This window comes from Acromyrmex echinatior, chromosome 1, assembly GCF_024713525.1.
Source record: "Acromyrmex echinatior isolate Ae372 chromosome 1, ASM2471352v2, whole genome shotgun sequence".
Taxonomy (NCBI): domain Eukaryota; kingdom Metazoa; phylum Arthropoda; class Insecta; order Hymenoptera; family Formicidae; genus Acromyrmex; species Acromyrmex echinatior.
In genome coordinates, this window is record NC_141852.1 from 24,890,307 (window position 1) to 24,913,648 (window position 23,342).

At 33.8% G+C, this 23,342-nt stretch overlaps 2 protein-coding genes and 1 long non-coding RNA gene across 5 annotated transcripts in view; 2 read left to right on the forward strand and 1 right to left on the reverse strand.

Annotated features, from left to right (window-relative positions):
- LOC105144175 (uncharacterized) overlaps positions 1-23,342 on the reverse strand; it is a 213,093-nt gene that overhangs the window by 147,582 nt on the left and 42,169 nt on the right. The gene's annotated exons all lie outside the window — the stretch shown is intronic.
- The window catches only part of LOC105144176 (spondin-1), a 179,201-nt gene that overhangs the window by 134,531 nt on the left and 21,328 nt on the right, over positions 1-23,342 (forward strand). The gene's annotated exons all lie outside the window — the stretch shown is intronic.
- On the forward strand, positions 13,748-22,334 carry LOC147911093 (uncharacterized). Of its 2 annotated transcripts, none has more exons than XR_015544362.1 (2): positions 13,748-14,556; positions 16,105-22,334. It is a non-coding gene; the product is annotated as an uncharacterized LOC147911093 (long non-coding RNA). The 2 variants fall into 2 exon arrangements; XR_015544363.1 differs by having other exon boundaries at positions 13,748-14,319.

Sequence of the window (23,342 nt, forward strand, 5' to 3'; positions counted from 1 at the left end):
TATTTTCTTACTATTAATTTCTTATTATTAATGGATTTTAATTAATCCAGCGTATATTTTTCTTATTCTTGGTATTTAATATTGCTCTTGAGATAATATTGATGTAAATATTATCTTAAAAATTCCATATTTTGTTCAAACAATCTGAATCGTTATTTGTTACATACAATCTTGGCGGTTTATATAATTACCGTAATATATGCATTATTTTATTTCTCTCGCAAAGCATTTTCACGAGTAGCTATCAAGAGCCAGTTTCAACCCCCCCGAGAAAGAGAGTTGCTCGCAGCTGCGCTTGCGACCCCACTGTTTCCATTAAACTTCACGCTTCCGGAACTCCATTAAACTGAAAATCAGACCGCCTAATGTAATGCCCATTTCGTACAACAACGCGCCCATTATCGCCCCAAAGTGTCCGGCTTCGCGAAATCGAGAACGTTTGTTTACGCCACTTGGCTTGTTGAAAGCTTTGAATAATGGAGGTATGATCGGATGTAGAAATAAAAGTTAGTGAATAGACTGTATGATCACGTACATTATTGCATAAGACATGTTCGCAACACGAACAACAGCTAAATAAATTTAATAATTCTACCTTTATTTATAATATATGTATATTTATACGTATATTTAAAAAATCGTGTCATTAGTATTATATCATAGTAGTATTGCAATAGTATATATATATATATATATATATATATACAATAAAATTTATAATAATTTAACTGATAATTTAATTAATAATTATTTATTAATTTAAGAAATTGTAGAAGCAAACCCATAAATTCCTTAAAACAACAAACGATCTTAACATGCCAAAATTTATTATATTGTGGGAGGCACGTTCCCAAAATTACATTTGCAGCGGAAGATGCGGTGCAGCGTAGCATATTTACGTCTGCAAAAAGACTAAAATATTTAGTCTTTAAATAGAAAGAAGGAAGTTACTAAGGCGAAAAAGGAAAATTTAATTAAAAAATTACAATATAACAGATTTAATTCGGAATTTTCTCGGGATATTTTCTTAGGATGGCATATTTACATGCTAACCCAATTACACAGAGCAAAATAAAATCATGATTTAAAATTAATTTCGTGAAAGTTCACAGTAAGTGCTATTCTCAAAATATGGCAAAATATACACAAATATCTCTCGAGTATATGCAATTAAAGATTCAATCTACACACACACACACACACACACACACACACACACACACACACACACACACACAGATATGTATATATTACAATATATCAGAGTCAGTCGTGTGGAATCTCAATCAGTTTAGTGTCCTCATTGCGAAGTTTTCTCCAAAATTGCTTCGACAAAAATAACAATATAAAATATGCATTACCGTAATTATAATGATAAAAAAATAGAGTATTTCGATATTATATTACATGAAATACATTTTTTCACACACTTTTTCAGACAAAGATTTATAAGTTTTTAAAAAATATTTTAGTTGATTAAATTTAGTTGATTAGTTGTTTATACGATTTAAAAATATCCTAAAATTATAATTAATTATATATTATAAATTTATCAGATTCTGAAAGATTTTTATATATAACATCGACAAGTAATGCTAGATGAGATATCATCATTAAGATAAGAAATTTTATTAATGAATTAAGATAAATAGCAGCAAAATCAAATCAATATTTTAAATTATTAAGAACATTGAATTATATCTAATTATACTTTCTAATAGGTTATTATAACAACTTTAATAGGATAATATTTTCTTAAACACAAGGGATGCTTGCAATGATCAACATTTACAGGTAGCTAATATTTATTCCAGTCGATTAATTATCAATTGTTAATGTTGACCTCGGGCGAACGCAATTTTATGCAAACGGCTAATAGGCGCGCGACGTGTTAATTATCCTCGAGTATGGTTGTCCACGTGGGGATAATTAGTGTCTCTTGAGGCTAGTGTGCATGGACGTGCTGGAGTATGAGTCACCGACCACGGATATGGATAAATTGAGGTCTATGGTGGTGAGCCAAATCATCGTGAGGCGAATTAGCTAAATCGACCTGAAAATGGTGCAGCGCCCTAAATTAATTTAAATGTCAGAAATTGAATTAGGGGGAAACATCCTTTCACACGTGTCGGAAGCATGATGTCGATTACTGTCAGGTCCATATTTCTCGCAAAGATTGATGACACGGGAAAAAAATCGCGCAATAAAGTTACGCAATATTGTTATTGTAATAATCGTCACATATAATAATACCATTGTATAATAATCGATAAAACGCATATTACCAAGAAATCGTCTTATATTTTCAAATATTTGTTAAAAACTCATACTATGTTTAATTCGCGAATTTAATGCAGTCGCTAGTAAATGCTTTCTTCATACAGTCTTCAACAGAAGACTGCTAAGTCGCCTGCTCAAAAATATCATTCAAATCGCGGATCGTGGGATATATCCAAATTTTCCCCCGGGATAACCCGCGATCACGCTCTGGGGACTGGTAACGCATAACGCATGAATTACTATAGTCGAGTGCTACAGATAAAGGACTACATTCGCGGCAGCGTGCGGAATCGGCGTGGAGCGGATTAGGTAGATTAAACAGATTAAGCTGAAGCAGTAGGGACCGTTTGCCTGCCTTTTACACAGGGGGATCGTTCAAACCCCATCGTCGTATCAACGTCAACGCCCCAAACTTCGCGATAGGGAGCCACTTTGGCAAAGACGAAATAGCACGTAACATAGTGGCAGTCTATGTGCGTTATGCATACTACATGTGAAACTCTAACCCCGCGATTGTACGTCATTGCAATTGACGACGTACTTTTTAATGTTGGATAATTCATGTATTTGAATTCATGACACGCTCTTATCAACGTACCTACTGTTACAGTATTGCTGTATAACCTTTATAAGTACAAGTCATATTTTGTATTTAAATTTGTATCTGATTTAACTGATGCATAACAATGTATCTATAGTTGTATCTAGTTATTGGTAAAATAATTATTTTTCACAATTTGTGTCTAAAGATCATCCAGACGATATGTATTGTAGATAATATGTATTGTCTGGATCATCTTTAGATATAAATTGAAAAATAATCATTTTGTCAATAACTACACAATAGATTTTTATATTATAAGAGAATATTATCGTTATAGTCTTCCCCCCGAAGCCTCGAGGATACTGAAAATTGGATTTTGGTTAGGGATAAAATGGCGGAATATATCGGCGTATCTGAGGAAAATGCAGAGCACGCAATCGGCAGGGCAAACATCAAGGGTGTACCTTCGAAAGCGCTGGGCTACGTGTTTGGCTCCACCAAACGCGTGAAGAGAACCATGATTACTTTTCTACTCGTGCCATCGTCAATGTATACAAATATTATACATATAATAATCTGTATGCAGCATGTGCAACTTATTTCTGATACACGGATTTATATAGAAAAAATGAACACCTTTCAGATAACAATAGAAGATTTCAAGAAATAAATAAAAACACTGAGAGAAAGGATTTTGTTAATTTAGCAAGCCACCTTTAACCGGTGATCGATAAATATGTGACAACAAATTTTGTTGTTATGTTTGTTGCTAGTCTGCTATACCAACCAATTATTAGTAACAGAAGCAAACTATATAGAATCTATCCTATCTTTTGGATAGACTTTAAGCTTGTTTACATAGAATTCGTAGATGATCGTGGAGTCTTAAGTCGTAAGAAACCAACCAAGCAGAGTCAAATGCAAGGAGAACTTGATTAGAATTGGTCAATTTCTTACGATTGGGATCCTGCAATCGTCTACGACTTTTATATATATATATATGAGCCTCTTATTTGCTAGCAATACTATTGATTATTTGTTACATTGACGAATTAATTTGCAATCGTAACAAATCGATGGGTTTTTTTAATAAATATCACATTTGCTTTCCCTTGATTTATTCCTATAACAAAATCATTTTTCTTAGTGAAAGTCAAATATAGTACTTTGCTTATAAAGAAAAATTTATAACGTAAATATTTCTATTACTTTCGAAGATACAGAAATATTGTTAGTTCTCGAATCGAAAGAATATTTTGGAAGGAAACTAAGTAACCCACTTTTGCGAAAGATAGAGCTTGAATCTTACGCACTCGTACAATCAGATGCAAAAAGTGCAAAGTTAAAGTAAAAAAAAAAAAAAAAAGACCGAAGCAAAACTCGATGAAGTTACTTTGCCTCGGCTGTTTCGAACATCGGCGAGAAAACGCAAGAATTTATAACTGATGACGTATTGTAAGTCTTCCAAGCATGTAAAGATTTATTTTCGCCTGCTGCGTTTTTACATCCACGGGCATTCCCGGTGTGGAGTTGAAAAGAAGTCACGTCGCGTACTTAGGATAAACTTTCGTCGGTGAGGGCTTTGCCATAGTTCGGGAAAAGTATCGTGTCTGTATACAAACTGATACCTGCGAATTGTGCGAAATACTTTCGACCTCGTTTTCGAAATGGCATGAGAATAAGACGAGGAGATACCGAACGCGCGGCCGCACGATTTATACGAAATCAATAAAAACGATAATGGCACTACGCGGACTCGAGCTGGGCAGCTAAAACGGATGGAGTAAATAAAATCAACGATTTCTGGTTAAAGAAAAATCGATAACTATTTTATCTAGACACTACGTAGATTCGAAGGAAAAATCGCGATTTGAAATTGATACGGAGAAAAAACATTTTTTAATAGAACGTTAGCTATCGGACTCAGAAAAGATTTTCTCTCTTATTAAATAATTTACTCCATACGTTATTTTGCATAAATAAGAGATCATCTTTTATCTGATGAAGACTCTTATTAGTATTTTGTAGGATTATAAGAGAAGAGCGAATAAGAAAACGAGAGATGCAAATCTTGAAGACGGGAATATGAAATGTAAAGAAGCAATTTCCTTTCAATTTTCCATGAACTAATATTTCCTTAATTAAAACAAACAAGAAAAGACTTTCTATTATTGTCTTACTTTTTTATTAATACATTATGCATCAAATAGCAACGCTCTAAAGTATATTTTTTCATCTTGTCTCTCCCTAAAATTTCTAGTAACGGAATTTTTCTTTACATAAAATTACATTAATAAATCGTAATGAATTAGCAATTATTATCGCGCCCCACAAAGAATATTATACACCAACAACGAATTGTAATTTGTTCATTAAATGGAAAACCGATCGGAAAATCGTTACCGCAACGAAACGGTATCGTGCGCGAAACGCGATGCATTTCAGAATCATTGCAACTTTGACATATCCATATCAACAATGTTTCCTGCAAATAACTCTTTTCATCGTGCTGCCGTACTCGCGCATCCGGAATGTATGAGCCGCGTGAAATATGCTTCGCCGATATATACCCGTATATCGGCGAGAGCTATATCTCGCTCTCTAACGAAGCAAAAATTTATGGACTCCGTGGAATTTAGCTCTCCGTTTCATCGGCTCGTGAAGCACGCTCGCCGTCGCCGCGGCCGTTGCAACAGCTGCAGCAACTTCAGTTCAAAGCCAGCGACGGAATCAAAATTGAAGTTTGCGATGGCGAGCCTTTATCGACCGGCAGCACAGTCGTGCGCGGGCCCAATGCAAGAGACGAGGACGTATTGCATTGTTAAACGTTCGTTCCAACGATTAAAAAAAAAATTGCCATCCTGCGCGGCGCACTTATTGTCGCCGACACGCGAACGAGAGCGCTCCTCCGTCGTCGATGACTTTCATTGTTGAAATCCGCAGCAGGGACAGTGATAAACGAGCGCGATGAATGCATTGCGACCGCTTTTCGAGAGCTCGCTCTCACAGGTCGCGAGAAAAGAACGAGTTGAATGCCGTGCGTGTCGGAAAAATCCGACGCGTTATTTATGATTTAATCCGTTGTAGCTGAAACCAGCTCCCTCTCTAAAAATTTCTTTTTTAACACAAATCGAAGATAGGATTAAACAGGAACAGTGATATTTTTACAATTGTTATTAATTCATTTTTCACTTTCTCTTCTTAAGGATGGATTTTTATTATTTCTACAATATATTTCATATTATTATATACATATATCATATGCTTTTGAGTTCCACGTGAAATGCGCATATTAATTATTCTTTCAACATGGAATTATATACTTGTAAGTTAATATTAGCTTAAAAATAAAATTGAGTAAAGAGCATATAAGAATCAAAAACAGTAAAACTTTAATAGACACACGTCAATTTTTTAATACTTATTCTCGATGTCATTATACTAAAAATAAATTGATGGTTTAACATATAAAATATAAAATATAAAATATCTACAACAATAAAAATGACATGTTTCGGCTTCTTGATCGAGCCTTGATTGCCATCTTCAAATTTATTAAAATCGCACTCGTAACTCGCAGTAAAGTGAAACGATAAATCACGTAAAAATAAGGCTAAAGGTAAGTAAGTTAAGCATCTCCGATGGATCATACGTTGACCGACGGAAATTGTTCCCAATCAGCTGCTCGACTGAATGTTAAAATTACCAAAATGAATCTATGAGTAATATGAAGAGAAAATTGAGAACAATCCAGATTATTTATTATAAACGTCAATCAAAATAAAACTCATCGGAGAAGTCACAAAGTATGAAAATGTTAAAAATGATGGTCAGCAACGTTCTTACAAAGAGTCAATCGTATAGTTAACAAACGAGATGGCCGAACTAACACATGTCAACGTTACAAAAGATTAGCGACGACTAAACAAAGGCTCGCAAAATTGAATCTATAACCAGTGATGTAAAATCATATACTGTTTATTATTGCATAGATTATAATTCAAATATGATTTTGATTGGGATAACATTCTAATTTTGGATGAAGAGCCGTGCTACAGTAAACAGATAATTTCTGAAATGATTAATATCAAAAAACAGGACAATAGTTTAAATCTGACAGACTGATACCATAGGTCTTCATAAATCGTATTTACCAATCGAGAATAAGTATTAAAAAATTGACGTGTATTTATTAAAATTTTACTGTTTTTGACTCTTATATGCCCTTTACTCAATTTTATTTTTATTTGATAACAAGAGTCTTTAGATATTTTTGTTTTAATATTAGCTACAAGAATATCTAAGGATTAAAGTTAAATGGATTTCTAAGTAAATTTTTATTTTCGCTTTGTTTGACTTCATTAACGACTATTCTCTGAATCACGCGACAGTAAAACTTTCTAAAGTCTGTGAGAAACTCTAAAAACTTAAGTTACGGCTTAATTTGTACCTCTGCGTAAACCAAAAATCTCATTAACGATTGGTACTGATACAGATTATCTAACAATGATAAAAACGTACTTAATATTTCTATCTTCTTATAAAAGACAAGTCAGTTTTGCGAAAAAAAACAGCAAATCTCTATTTAACAATATCTCAATGTAGCGGAAGAAATCGCGAGATAGATGTAGAAGTTTAAAATCCTAAACGGCAGTTTCAATAACCTCGAAAATCGAGTTTTGGGGCGCATTATCAAGCTTAGTATGGGATCATCCCTGCGGGATCGCGCGATCGCGTGCAAAGTGTTATTGGAAATTACGATTTTGATTCAATAACCCGCCGACCCGCTTACAAAATTCACCATTGTGATTTCGACAAAACGATTCTGAAGCGGATTAGCAATAATAACGCGATGCGATATCATTCTGCCCCTGGGATTGGAGGGGACGGAAGGGGATAAATTCGTAGATCCGACCGATACGCGTGATTTGATACTGGTATTAAAATCGGTCGCGGATAATCGCATCTATTAAACAAAGTGTATTCAACGTGTATATTCGTGCATCCCCTGTAATATGTATCTATTATATTAATCAATAACATATATAACGTTCATAGTTGTACTGAGAAAAAAGTTGTCATTTGACTAAATTTAGTTTGTCTTTATTTTTTTCGATAAAAAACGATGTATTTAAACCATATTATATTTAATTCAATATATACACTAATTAAAGAAATAAAAACAGCTAAATTAATTGAATCAAATAATTTTGTCTCAGTATGCAACTCTTGAACGAGTTTAGATTTGGTATATATAGAGGTGATGGGAAGCTCGAGCTATATTAAAATTTATTATTTTATTGAATTATATATATATTAATATATACATGTACATATATTAAATATTCATCAAGTTATTCAATACAAAATTAAATAAATTACAGTTTATATTAATAAGATTAATATTATAGACGAATGAAATAATTTAATCTTATTATAAGTAATGACTTTCGTTAATTATATATATTTGCTTCTAAAATGTTTCTAATTTACTCGATTACAATTAATGAAATGCATCAATAATATAACTATATGTATTTATATCTGTTTTTAAATGTCACTCACACGTGATAATGGATTTTTCGTTAAGCATGCACAATCGCGCATTCGACACATCGCGGTTCGCAAATCATCGCGGTGATGATAAGCACCACCAATAATTTATTGACAAACGTTATCAGTGAGCTAACACCTTGCAAATATGATTATCAGTAGCGATGATTATATCAACAAATGACATTTAGAAAATCTGATACGTTCTAAAATAATACCAGCTTTAACAGATATTATTGTAAGTAGATTATTTTAAGCAACTGTCGCTTGGCATAGCGTTTTTCAATAAAAATATAATATATAACATATAATGCATCATAAAAATAAAATAATAATTAACTAAACTCGGAGATAATACGTTCATAAATATACATATAGTGCAGTATTAGACAAAAAAATGCTGGCAATCGGAATGCTGTGCAAACTTTTTAATAGAGTGAATGCTATATAAAATTCATATTTATTAAATTATATCAATAACTCTAACTCGTAATTGAAAATTACATAATAAATCCACAAAGCGTCCGTCCGTAAGATTATTACGCGCGCACCCGTTCAGAATACGCAATATAAATTATTTAACGGAGGCAATTCGTTGGTAACGAAACTATGCAAACTATTGAGTGTTATTAGAAAAATAACATTAAAATTTATACGAGAAATCTCGTTTGCCATTTGTCCATTCTACTCTGTATAAGCTCACTACCGAAAGCAACGGTTATCAAATAAACTCATACCTGTAGTAATAATAATTCCACGACAGTATGGAACTGGAGCTTTATTAAATTACGTTAATTACACTGACGCGTAATGGAAAGCTACATTATGAACAAGGAAGTGATGTATGCAAAATTTTCGAATGCATGAGCGATGGAAAATTTAATGACAACGGTTAATCGGACATGATTTGCTTAATATAATAGAGTATAGGCTACAACAATTAAAATACTACAGTTATAATTTCTTTAATTATTTTATATCGAAAATGAAAAATTCTGAGAAAAATTGGGACAAATTTATGTTAAAATCGTGTACATCAATATTTTTAATATTGTTATATTTAATATTACGTCAGAATCTCAAGTGACGTAATAAAGAAAATTTTATAAAATTACATTGCATTCATTTAAACTGCATCGCGTAAGAAAAGAAGGTATAAAAACCGAACGAAAAAAACTGAAAATGCTGAATATACTCCATTCAATAATGCATTCAAAAAAATCGAATTGTTCAAAAATCGAATCTAAAGAATTGCAGGCTGCATATATAATCCAGCGACACGGACAACGACACGGACTTTAACGTCGTTATTCAATTATGAGCTTGGCGAATTTATACATGGTGGTTTAGAACTCGCACGTGTCAATCTGGAAATTTTCGTCCCTCCTGGATCGGTTTTCCAGTTTCCAATTTCGCGAAATTCGTTGGCCGCCTCTACCATCGGCTGTTTCGATCGGCTATACCACCACCCACGTTGCAATTTGTCACGGTTCTCTAACCATCGACGTACTAACCAACGCGGTGGTTACGAGAAAAGCAACCCCCCATCTGATGCAAACGCCGAACTCTACTCGTTTCTCGCCCCCCCCCTCCCTCTCTCTCACTCTTTCTCGTCGGCAAGTAAACGATGTAAAATTAGCGACAATTATTAAATTACAGTGCCGGCCACTGGTTGCTAATTACTGCGGACCCCACTGGTATTAACAGATTTTATGTTGGGCAAATCCGATTAATGGGAGCCGTCGGGCAATCGATGCGCTGATAGCAAGGAGAAGCTCGTTTCCCTGCTAACGATCGCAATTAATTGTAATTGGCGATAACAGGGAATATTTACAAAAATAATGATTACGCGTTGTGCAATAACTAAATTTTTTAGGGCAGTATTAAAGAAGGATTGTCCAGCATAAGCTACTTCTAACAAAACTAAAACTTATGGAATGTTATTATAATTAAAAGTGTTCATCTTTAATACAAAGTACACAACTTTTATATTTATGGCCTACTATCGTATTAGGATTAAATTAAAAAGATATTTATTTATATTATTATTTATTATCATTAGTATGTTAAGAAAATAAATTTACTTAATCGTTTGTAACGTCTGATCTATATCGTTGCTTCATTAGCTGAGTATAATAAATTCAGAAATAAAACTGTAAAAGTCATAAATAAAAATTGTATTCCAAGTAGTTTGACGAGAAATGCAAATGGGTTCAATTTTACGTGACATTCCATTAATGCATTTCAAGAATAGTTCGTCAGTATAGTCTCTTCAGAGCCGGCGCTCTTATTACCATTTCTCTTTGCTGCACTATCCGCAGTGCGAGTGATACACATTTTCCTCTCTCACTCTCTACCTCTGTTCTAACGCTCTAACCAAAACCACAAGGTGATATAGGAGTGGCTTTGCGGTGTTGCGCTTGTCTCTGCGGAATAGCGTGGAACACGTTCTGCCTTGCGTTGCACACGCACGAGTACGCAAAAAGGCTCTGAGCGCGAGATGAATTACTGATTTCGCGCATAATCATAACCCATATTTCCGGCTATCGAATACGATAGAGCTGCACGATTAATCATTAAAAAATGTGAGATATCCCATTTAAATGATCACGATAATAGTCGTTAATTAATGACTTTTGTTTTAATTAGAAAATTTTAATACAAGGAATAAAGCTTAAAATAAAAAATTATAAAGATAAAAAGGATAATAAATTAATTTGCAGAGGATAAAGTCAATATAAAGAATTAAAATCCTACTTCTCTCGAGCTTGTACTTTTTAAGGTAAGTATTTAACGATATTTAAATGATCCGAATCAATTGTTCGTATTTATATCAAATTATGCAATTCCGCAAAAGCAGCTGCTATAAAAATGCTTTGATTATTTTAAATTCATTAATAATCGTTCGTTAGTAATTAATAAGAGCGTATAATTAATGGAAATGCTCGTCGATATTTATTTCATAACTGCAAAAGTATTCCAAAGAGATAAATATTCCCTATGCTCAATTTTTATAAATAATAATGAAATGCGTATATAACAGCAAAAAGAACAGCATCATCATCTTTCTCACTTGAAAAAAATTCTTCATAATGAACGGCATGTAGAAACATTCAACGTATGAGGAATTTATCGGTACATATTATAAACATTATACGCGTAATGAATATGTAAAATGATTATGCATATCGTTATCACGCATTACGAAGCATATTGCGATAATTCTGATCGATTTAAACGTTTAATTATTTCGCAAATGTCGGTAATTACGAGCACCGTTGTACTTATGTAATGTCGTTTCCGTTGTAATTATGCATTTACTATTATGAACGATATACCAGCGTTGTTAATAACTCAGCATTCATTGTGACAAACGATAATCGAGACCCTAAGAGGTGAAGTTTATCGACCTACCCTTTTGTTACATACCGTGCATGCATGCATGAGAGCAGGTTCTCGGTATATTAACGTATTACTTTGTCAGGTATAATATCTTTAACATACATTATAAATATATTATAAAGATATCAAAAGGATAATATACGTAAATATGGAAATATCGTTTTCATTACGTTTATGATACATTAATCTTATAAAGGTAAAATATCGAAATTTTTATACATATATTTGTATTTAATTTAATAACCTTTCATTAGTAATTAATGAAGGCGTATAATTTATATACGTATAATTTATATACGTATTTGCATTTAATTTATTTTTTATTATTAAATTCCTCGAAACGCGCTGTCGAAGTCGTAAAAAGAACATCAAAGTGCGAGTATTAATTATTATTATTACACTTGATTGCATAAATAAAGAGTATAAAAAATAATTTATATTACATAATGAATCAAACTTAATTTTAAATGTTGCACGAGTAGATAATGTTAAGGGAAAATAGAAGGCAGAAACGAGTAAGAGGATCAAGTCAGGTATTTACTTATGCTCACGTAAAGTATTACGACGTATCACTAAAAATTAACGCCTGCAGGAGTGCGCGGCACAAACTTTTATCGCGTTTCCTTATTTTTCACAAAAACAGGTAACCGACTTTGCCCTACTTTGCCTTATTTAATTGAACACCGCTCGATTCTCTCTACTCTTCCATCACTACTTGTCCATCGCCGTACCAATATCGTCCCGATCGTTATAAACTGAAATTTGAAGTCCGCGGTTTCGTCGTCCTCGTTCTAAATAAGTAAAAAGTGGTAACGCCGTAGAATTACACCGACGCAGTCGAGTCGGACGTGCGCTGGAGCAAACATATTCATTCGCGTGCACTCGCGGTTCTCGCAAGGACAAATATCGCTTGTTGGCGGATTGCGATAGCCAACGACGTGGCCAACAGCGTCGGATAATTCAGAGAGAAATAGTAGATGCAGCGTCACCAGCGGACCTCAGTAACCACAGATTTACGAGCGTCACGCTGCTCGCCGCAACGTAAAATTAGAGCGCTTCCGGAAATGCGTTCGACCTCTTCCCGAAATGTCAACCCCGGAATCCCTCCTCATCGAACGAGAGCGACGATTTAACTAACGTCACTCTAAATCAGCTTAACTCTCGAAGGACGATTCGAAGGTGGTAAAAAAGAACGAGGGAATTGCTATCGATCGATTTTTCTATTGCTACCTCTTGATATCTTGATTAATTGAATTATATATTAAAATTTCGAGATCATAAATTGTAAAGTGTCTTTATTCCATAATGTCATTAAAATCGAAAACGAACCGAGTTTTAAAGGAACAGATTTTATACGGTATATCTAGATCTTCACAGATTTTATCATAATGCTTCTTCTCATAAACAGAAGAACCGTAACAAGTAATTAAATGAAAGATCAACCGTAGATGTATACACTTATTCAATGTTACAAGCCAACTTGTTGGCACCTAACACCTTTGGAAGCTCCCCGGTTTCAATTATGACTCGTTAGTCGTAACTATGTAAGAGACTAGACTGGCAGCGAGCGAAACATTGTTTCTCGAAGCGGGCGCGCGCGGCGGCATCGGTAATTAATAATTTACATAATACATATTTACGGTAGCGTTGTGTTGTAAGTCTGACAACCCTGCCGCAAGTCCGCGAGCGACGACGATGGCGGATACGGCAACGGCGCGGAAAGTTTACAGAATTAATTTACACCGGGCCGCTCACGAACAACAGTTACTGCGGGTATTTCACCCCGGCGAGCCGCGCCACGTCGGGTCGCCTATACTATATGCAACGGGTGTCCCGTACTGTTCTCTCCTGCCATGAATGAATGACGAGGTGATCCTCGACACGACGCACATACGGTAGACGAGAAGAGACGAGGATGAGCATCTGCGCGATGTTTCATCCGTAGAGTTACAACGCCATTCTGTAAGTAGGAGCGCTTCAAAAGCCGACGACTGCCATTACTCGACAGCAAGCATTATGTCGCAAGTGTAGCAAGATGCCTTCAGTCGTTCTTACGATCGACTTAAAACTGAGAAAGTCTACCTATCCTGGGCGTATCCTAACGCAGGCGTTTATGAGTCGAAATTACGACGCGGTAGCTGGAAATTAAAACCGTTTGGTGATGGATCGTTTCTCCTTGAAGAGCGACACGACGTACTCGAAATGTGCTTAATGCACTCGCAGCTTCATCCGTTGTAATTCCTTGCAAAGGTGACGAACATTAGTTTGGCTGCGCAACATTAGTTTGGAAATTTGTCATTGATCGACGATCGACAATCCTTACCATCAATCCTACTCATCCATCTAATATATCAAATCTACAATCAAGTTACTAACGGAGGATATTCCTATTTTCCGCTGTCCGAGATTTCATTCGATCTACATGAAAACGTCCTTTCACGCCAGATTTGAAAACCGATTAGCCACAATTCATGGGAAATCAGTGGGAAAGGCCAATTAATCGCACGACTAAGAGGAGACTAATGGGTGCGCATTACCAGGTAGATCGTCCGACAAATGTCGAGCAATTTAACGCAAGTCACACAAACATGCATGCGAGTAGTTTAAACTTACAAGCCGAGTCCTCGCGTTACCGCCAATTGGATGCAGAGCGACAAACGGACTGGTCTATTTGGTCTCGCATGAAGATCCATCTGGAACTACTCGGTCTTTTCACGCGCGATGTAGCGCCGTAACAAACATTAACCAGTTCGCGTAACAAGGAACTTAAGTGGAAGGTTTTACTCTTTATTCTAAATAATGTCTGTACAGTCGGATAGAAAGTAAATATACCGAAATGCAATTCCGACTTTCATTAGATAAAGATAAAATAACATTAACGGTCTACGTAGAATGTTATTATACATAATGATGATATCAAAATTAATAACAAATTATCAGGGCTCTTTTAAGCTTGTCATAATATACTATATATAATTTGTTATGTTCCTTTATTTTTTTATTTCTGCTCCCGATTCTTTTCTATTCGCTTCATCTTCTTTATTTCTTTCTTCTTTATCTTTTTTTTTTCGTTTTTTTTTTCATTTTACGCCCTCTTCGTCTTCTTTTCATTATTCTCTTTTCCTCTTTTCGTGCTTAAAAGAGCCCTTGACATCAGAGGTCGCTAAATTACGATACCGCAGTGTGCCGTACTAATGAAAACCGTCGCAAGCGTTTGCACAGAAAGGTCGATGGGCGATGGCCGTGCCTAACGGAGTTCAGTATTGCAGTTAACTTTATCAGAGTCAATTTTTTTTTTCGAACAAACGGTCGCGCCAATTTTATTGGCTTGGCGCAAACACAAGGGCGTCACGTCAATTAAATCGGACGAACCATGCAACCAAACTACGCTTCCGATAAGCAATTGAGTGAAACTTCTCGAACTTTAATACGAAGTTATGTGGAAAGACTTATTCTCTCAAAATTCGCGAGATTTTTATTTACGATCTGCGCGAATCTGTAAAATGATCGCTGAAGGGGCTGGATTACCCTAGAAATTCCATGTCAAAAGATCTTAGGATGTTTAATAGTAATCTGAATTATATGCAACAGCCTTTAATACTGAAACAGTCTCGAGTTAGTCGAGATGTTTTATATGCAAAGATCAAAACACGAAAATTCGCACACATAATAGAAATGATAAACATTTTATTTTGAAAATGCAACACTGAAAAGTCTTGACATAAAAAATATCATAATGATATTTTGTCATTTATGAAAAAACTTTCACTTTTATATTATGATTGATTATATTACGAAATAGGAGAAAGATCCTATTTTCAATTGAAGCAGATTTTGGTGCTTAAGATTGATATGCAAATTTTCAAATATATATTTCAGTTCTAAAGGAATTTTTCAATTTTGTATAGGAATTTTGCGCGATACTGGACTTGAACACAATCATAAAGAAATGATGAAGAAATAATATTATAATACAAATTACGCTGATTGTTAATTTAATAATAATATAATATTTTATATATATATATATATATATATAATATAATAATAATATAATATTATATATAATATAATAAGCATTTTAAAATCTGCAAAGAACTCAATGCGAAAATTATTAAGCATCAAGATCTACATTGACTAAAAACAGAAACCTTTCTCTTATTTGATTTATTCTTACAGTCTAATTTTCACTTAGAATTATATTATTGTTTTATGCATGTACCTAGTAAGCATAAAATATCAGTCTGTCTTCAAGGTCTTTAACGTCTTGCAAAATGAATTAATGAATATTACTTCATGAGATTAATGTTGGTCCGTGTTTTCAGGTCGCGTGATTCAATGTAATTACATATTCTCAGTATGACTGTACGATGACGTGATGTCTAAACACGATGCATAGAACTTTGCGCAGTTACTCAGGGTCTGAGACGGGACCAGAGAGACGAAGTCATGGCTCACTTGGGGAGTTACAGCTGTTTGCGAAGTAATAACGCCGCTAACTCAAATGCTATTCTACGGCTACAAACGTTACCTGACATACGCTCAAATTATCGGTACACGTTTCCAAGACATAGGTATATTTATAATGTACCTGAAATACAAGATGCACAAATACGATATAATCGCTAAGACATTACGAATATTAATGTTATAACGAGAGGCAATTAAATGAAATTACTCTATCAAATTTTACTTTTTTCTTTTTCTTCTTTTCTTATTTTGCAGACTCAATTTTATTTTGAAATTTTAGAGGACTGTTAATAATTAATGTTCTTAAAAATCTTTAAAGTAATAAGAAGTAAAAAAAAAAAAATCTTCATTAATTTTTTCATATGTACGTGCGGAGTAGAAACACAAATATCTAAAATAAATTATAAATAAATAATAAATAAACAAATGATAAATAATAAAAATATAAGGAATTGAATATTTAATTTCATATCACTATTGCAAAATAAATATAGATAAAAGTAATTAAAACAATATGTACATATAAAGATATAAATTTAGGCGAGAAAGAGGAGCAAAGAGAACAGATTGCGATGGGGTACACTCGGGATGATCGTCGGGGACGAGTAAAAACTGGTCGCGTAAATTTATGTGATTTGTTCGAGTTTGTCGAGTAAATAACGAGTTCTCTTCGTGACACTGCCTACCAGTTCTACGCGATATATCGATCCTGTAAACGTGTCCCACGCACGTGTGTGCGTGTATGAGAACGTGTAGATTAGGTTTCGGGTGACATGGGGCGCTAATGAACGGCGGGTGTCGTTTGCACTCGAGGGGGACTCCGGAGAAAATTTTCAAATTTGTGTTTACGCCCTCAGTCAGGTCGGTATCAACCCTTGTTGTACCGTCTGCTCTCGTTTCATGACTCCCTCATCCACGAACCTGCGACTCTGTGGCAAATGAACGTACAAATATATCTTACGTAAATAGTGACGAGTTTATCTCACGGCATTGCCCCTCGCCATTCTACCTAGAGTTCCTGCATTCATATCTATTCCCGTTCATGCTATCATTCTTATGCTTTCTCACTTAGACTATCTCTTTATTTAATCTTACTAACGATCTACAAGTTATGTAGTCAAAAGTGAAAATATTTTTTTTTTCTTGTATTTTAGAGAAGAAGTGTGTTAGATTCGCGAAATTCGCACTATATTTTCAATCTTGATTTTATAGTATAAAAAATGCGGAACTTTTTTGTATTTTTGTAAGGACTTAGAGCTATGAAAAATGCTACTGTTTGCAACAGTCATTATTTTTTTATATTATTAGGTGTTGGAATTAATTCGTAGCGTTTTACAAGTGATGGGAAGTACTTTCATTAATGTATTTTTTAATGCTCATGTGAAATAAATAACATTCTTTCATTAAAAACGCTACGAATTAATTCCAACACCTAATAATATAACAGCATGCTAATTTCATTCAAATTGATGTAAATCTGTAAAGTTAGCACGACATTCTATTAATATAAAAAAAAAATAACAATGACAGTTCCAGTAGCATTTTTCATAGTTCTTACAGTTTCTTATCAATGTATAAAAAATTTCCAAACTTTTTATACTAAAAAACCAAAATTGAAAATGTAGCAGCCGGAGCTCTGTTTAAAAATGATGATAGAGCATAGAAATTTGTTAAAAGTAACGAGAAATGTCACAGGAATGGCGATAAATTATTAACACGACACTTTTCCGACACAAGTGCCGTGATGTCTTCTACATTTAAAGTCTATTAAAATTGATAATTGTTGGAATTTTGTTTTTAAATTACATACATACATTAATACAACTCGAGCAGTACAATTATGTTTTCTTTTTTACTTTTTTATATTTATATATTTAATATTATATATATAATATTTTACGTGTCTAATTATTTCAATATATAAGTATTTATTCGATAATACATCATAAAAGCTTTTCGAATTTCCTTCTCTCATCCTGCATCACATTATTCTTGTCAACATGGCTATCCTTCTCTTTTCACTGCTGCCCTCCAATCCTCCTTTCTCCTACACTTTCCTCACAGCTTCGAAATCACCTGCGCGCGAGTTAGTTTCCCAGAGTGCACTCTCTCTGTATTCGACAATTCGAAATGCACGGACGTCGAGTTTCGCGGGAATCACACGAGAGTGAGAGATGTAACTTTGGCTGTCGTTACGATTTCAATTCTACGCTTCGAACCACCACGAATCGCTCGCTGACTGCAGACGGGTCCATGACGAAAGCGACATGCGGATACAAACGAGAATGAGTGCCGCAAGCGGAGTGAGTATAATACGAACTGCAGCGAAGAGAGCATTACCAGAAATACAGGGAGAGAGATTTTCGCGTTGTACATCACAAAATCATGATACGTTTCACATTGTAAGACAATCTTGTAAACAATTTTAAAACGCTGCATGATAAAAAATCGGAATCTAAATTTAAATAATTGAAAACACATAACGCAGAGAAGAAGAAGAAACATTTTCTTTATCTCTAACAATAAGTATCGCGATACATTAATTTGATGTCTGATAAAGCGCAAAAAATGCGCGCTTACACAGTCATCATGGATAGTTAATGGAAAAGCGTAACGCTTTCTACAAACTCTTTATCTCGTACAGTGACATTTGATTTATGCACGCGAGAAACGATGGCGCGAGTATTACATGATGTGAGCGAACGTTTCTTTGCAGTTACAACAGCAATTTGTTATAGCGTCATAGCGGTAATGCGCGTAATTTTACATAGTCGGTGTACCAAGTTTATTAATACTCTGGACGATAACAAACATACTACATACGTCCTCTCGCACTAATAATGTTAGAAAGTAGTGAGCGAATATTTTATAAACGTATAAATATACACCCAGCATATATTGAAGCTCATGAAAAATAATATCGTTATGCAAATTAATAAATGTTACTGCACAGTTTAGAAACGTTTCAATATGCCATTAAAATATATGTTCATCAAAATATTCTTCTCTGAGCAAAAAATTTTAATCGTCTCCCAACTATCTACAGTCATTCGAAAATAGCGATCGAACTATGTTTTCGATTCAACTAATCAAAAAACGCGGTTGTTAAGCGATCAAAAAGTTTTACCCGGAAGAAACGATGACCGACCATGATATCGCGTCTCTTGAGAAAAAAGCCATGTAAAAACAGGACAGACATAAAAAGCGACATAACTGTGTTCGAAGCCACTAATACACAACGAGTGGCTCGTGCAACCATTACATTGAGCTTGATATTACCTTGGCGATGCAATGTATGCCCAAGGTAATTTCCACGGTTACGCGAGTAGGTTTGTTTTGGCTGGGGTAATATCGCCCTTTTGCGTACTCTTGCTCTTCTCTCCCTATAGGGGGTTTTCTCTCGTATTCGCCAGCCATGGTTTTTGTCCCCGCGGCCATCCCCTGCAGAAAGGAGAGGCGTCGAGACAACGCGCTCGTGAAAAATGTATTCGCCACGAATCGAACCCTCACCGCTAAAAACCGCTAACCTCCCGACGAAAAAGTTATTACGCAGACAAAACACGCTGCCGGGTGGACTTTGTTTGAGCGGCTCTTCCCTTCGTGCGCGATGGGGTGCTTTTTCAAAAACGTCATTTCCAAACAAGTAGAGTGCCAGAAAGGATAAAGAGACGTGAAACAGCAACGATTTGGAGAAAATACTGTGAGTGTATTATGTACATTAAAAAACGACCGCTCTATATTTCTTTTCATGCTTATATAAAGTAACATGATCTCGGTTCTACAAAATAGATTATTTCTAATTATGTAAGGGGAGTTAGATTGTATTAACTACTATGATAATTTTTGCTCTATTAGTGCAATTTTTCATATAAAAAAAAAGAGAAAACAAATTGATGTTATTATTTGCGAAATTAAACTATTTTTTTAATAAAACGACCTTGACGATTATTCATTGCATTTTATTCGTTTATAAATCCGGACCATTTCTCTAAATGGTAGCAACTCACCACGTGATTGTCAACCTTTTCAATTAGATCTGCAAATCCTCTGTGATCCGAATTGCATTGCCACCGATTTCCTCGGGTCATAAACGTTTTGACGATTGCATCAAGCGTGCACATGCCAATCATTGCTAATTGCTGACATCGTTATGCTCGAATATTCGAAAAGTGAACGGAGAAACAAAAATGTACAAAACATAAACTAGAATAGCTATTTGTTCGCAGATGAGCAGATTTCTATTGTTGCATTGACATCTAGCAATTAGCAATATGATTAATGTAACCACTAAAGTCATTATAACTTCGACGAGTTCAAATATCCATACCATAGACCGATAAATGATATCCAACGTTTATCTGTGAAAATACGAACAATCTAGCCGAAAAGCACATTGACATAAATTACATCTTCTACATTTCGGTAAAGCAAAAAAATTTTTTTTAAGTATTTTATGTACAGAACACAGACACTTTTCGCACGTGAAAGGAAAAAAATGTAAATTTACTTCGCGCCACAATATAATTAACCCTTTGTTCCCAGCGGGTTGTCGAGTTACTCGACGAATTTTTACATTTTCACTTTTATAACAGCCTACAATAGGAAGTCTTAATCACATAGAAAATCAATCTTGAGCATCGTTGAAAAAAAAAACTTTCCGATTATTATTTCCGGAAACTATATATCCACTTATAGTTATAGTAGTTTGTATAAATCATTTGATATAAATATAGCTAATAAGAATCATATTTTAGACCGTACATGTGAGAACACAATCAATACGAACTAGTTCGTATAAATATAGCATTGTATAATATATTTTCTATGGAGAGAATAAAATCAAAAATATATTTTTGAAAATTAATTATATTAGCAGCGACAATTTTATTCTCGAAGATTATGTCGGATTACAAAGATTAAACGAATGCACAGATCATCAGATTATTATCAAGTAATCGATAATTTGATTACAGATTGCACGCAAAGTGACAAATAATACGATTTTTTTCGTTATTCTTGCGATCAGTAAAGATATATGTTTTGTATCGCGCTCAATAATTGATAGCAATCTCCAGCATTCGATATTCTCAAGAGGGACGTACGTTATCGTCGATTAATTGGGAGACCACGTCAGGGGTTTCGAGGAGTTATTAATTGGACTATTATTAATTCAGCATGTTCCTCGCGAGTTCTCTCTTGAACTCTCGATACGAGAGGCCGCAGATCGTAGTTACCTACAGCAGTTAGTATATTCGATTATAGTTTATTATTAAAATAGCGCATTTCATTTATTATAAATACCATTTGACCCATTTCTTTTTTATCATAAAATTCTTTATATAATGTCTCTTTTTATCGTTTTTTTATATAAGTGTCTTATGACATTTTCTTTTATATATTCCTCATCTAAAAAATTAATAAACTTATTAAAATAATTTATCAAATTGAAAAAATTAAAATATTTCATTATAATTTTTAATACAACTATAAATAAAGACAAAAAACTAGAAATAAGATTAAAATATGCAAATTATGTTTTATATGAAATGTTACATTGTTGTACGAAAATGTGACGGAATAATGGAATTTTATTTCATGGCATTTTAATCGAAATTGTTTTATATTAAATAGTACCATATATTGCGTATCACACACTTTAATTCAAGAAATAATTTCTACACATATAAAGATTTGATTATTTTTAATAAATAATCATAGCGTTAAAAAATCGAAAAATATAAGTATTACTAAAAATGTTTAATATTGTTTACTATTGTTTTATCAGAGCATCATAGCAAACTGAGTTGAGAAATAACATTTACGTAACGTGCTACCCAGTTTGCGTCTACCTTATTGATTTACCTCTCCATCCGCATCCTGAATAGAATCAACGCTACCGTCGTGGGGATTTTACGAAATAATTACCGAAACATGATTAGAAGCTATCGCTCGACGCACGACATTTAATTAGACAATAATTAACGCTTGCTCCAATTTCAAAGTCTTCAATACAGGCAAGCAGATAAAGCTGTTGAAGTATATCATCAATACAACGACCAGCAAAATGAATATGAAAAAAGAAAAAGTATTATTTATTTATTCGTTCGATTATTTTATATGAACATTAAGAATATTATTAGTAACTCAAGAAAAAGATATGTCAAAAAAGTGTAACTATGTATGTATATATTTTAGAATTTATAAAAAAATTGTCAATCAAATAAAAAAAAATGATAATAATTGTTCTTAGTAACATAATTCAATAAAACTATCTATTTGTTTATCGAATAAAATATGTCCCATGATTAAAATGAATATCACCTAAAAAATAAAGCAATTAGATTATAAATTCTTTTGATATCCATTCAATACACACTTCTTTGATATCCACACAAAATAAAAGATTTGTTATTTTTTACTACTACTGTTATAACTTTTATTAATCAAAGAAAAATCGATATATTATTTATCTTTACAAAACAAACATGATGATAAACTTCATTAAGAACAAATGATCGATATTAACAGAAACGTGAAATAAAAGTGTCCCAAAATGCTCGTTAGCAGAAAATAGCTTCCTTTTATTAACATTGTATTTCAATTAATATTATAGTTAAATAGAAAATAATCGAAAGCTTAATGTATTTCAGTAAATTTTAATTAAATACAAAATAGTCTATTCACACGCCTGTAAAATGCCGTTTTTCTGCAGTGAATTAAGTGCAGGAGTTCGTCGTTCCGAAAATTCCAGCGAAAAATAAAAACGAGTTGGAGACTAAAGGGCAAACGGAGAAAAACGGCGGAGTGTTGCCCGGCAAAGCACCATAAAGTCTCATTGGCTTTAATTCGGTCGTACCTCGCTGGCCACTGGGGGTGATTAATCGTAACGTTACTGCAACACAAAAGCATCTTACCACCAATCATTCCCTACGATGCTTAGAAAGAAAGTCGAGACAATGTTGCTTAATACATTTTCACCTAATTGGTTATATTTGTCTTACCAGAAAAAACTACAAATTGAATATTTTATAAAATGCACACATATAATTTATTTTCAAAAGAAAAATAATTATTATAGTTATTAAAAAATATT